Genomic DNA, 995 nt, shown 5'->3' with positions numbered 1-995 from the left:
CATCCAATTGCCTCCATTTAGAGCACATCATTATGAAATTAAGCTACAAACCATTCAAATGCTTCCTAACTATCATGGACTTCCAAGTGAAGAACCTTACAATCATTTGGTTGAGTTTCTTGAAGTATGTTCCACCGAAAAATATACGGACATGCCAAAAGAGGTTTTAAGACTCAAACTTTTTCCATTCACCTTAAAAGACAAGGCAAAGTATTGGTTTAACAATCTTAGGCCTTTTTCAATCACTTTTTGGGCAGAAATGCAACAAGAATTCTTGAAGAAGTACTATCCGGTTTCTAAGACCAATGCCATGAGAACCTCAATTCGAGAATTTTCACATAAGGATGGAGAAATGTTTCATGAGGCATGGGAATGCTTCAATGAATTGCTTAGGAAGTGTCCACATCATGACATACCCAAATGGCAATTAGTTCAATATTTCTTTGAAAGCTTATTGGACAACTATAAGGGTATGGTTGATGCTTCCACGGATGGCTCATACATTGATAGGCATGAGGATGACATGTGGCGTCTCTATGAGAGCATGAGTGAAAATTCTTTGCATAGAACACTATCATCCAAGAATGGTAAAAATTCACAAGGTAGGAAGAGTGTTGGCTTACATCAAGTCGACCATTCAAATGAAATAACCGCCGAAATGAAGTCTTTATCTCAAAGGTTTGATCAATTTTTGATTAACCAAAACTCGGCGAACCAAGTATCTTCATTCCCTAAATGAACCTACTTTATCCTCATGATTAACCATGTATGACTTGTTATAGTGTTCTTCATTCTACTTCTCATTGTCATCACGGACAAATGCAAAATGAACCTAATGAACAAGCTAATACGGCTTTTGTGAACCAAGGGAACAATCCTTATAGTAATCATTATTATCCAAGTTGGAGGAATCATCCGAATTTCTCTTGGAAAAACCAAGGAGAGGGCTCAAACCCTTCCCAAGGCAGTTTTCAAGGGAAGTACATTCCACCTCC

At 37.7% G+C, this 995-nt stretch overlaps 1 pseudogene; it reads right to left on the bottom strand.

Annotated features, from left to right (window-relative positions):
- Positions 1 to 315: 315 nt before the first annotated feature.
- On the bottom strand, positions 316 to 414 carry LOC132305620 (small nucleolar RNA R71; annotated as a pseudogene).
- Between the last annotated feature and the right edge of the window lie 581 nt (positions 415 to 995).

The sequence above is a fragment of the Cornus florida genome, unplaced genomic scaffold (assembly GCF_030987335.1).
Source record: "Cornus florida cultivar Cherokee Brave unplaced genomic scaffold, ASM3098733v1 CherokeeBrave_3.0.0_Hap2_Chr04, whole genome shotgun sequence".
NCBI lineage: Eukaryota > Viridiplantae > Streptophyta > Magnoliopsida > Cornales > Cornaceae > Cornus > Cornus florida.
Note: the sequence above shows the minus strand (reverse complement) of the source record. Positions and strands in the feature narration are given on the sequence as shown.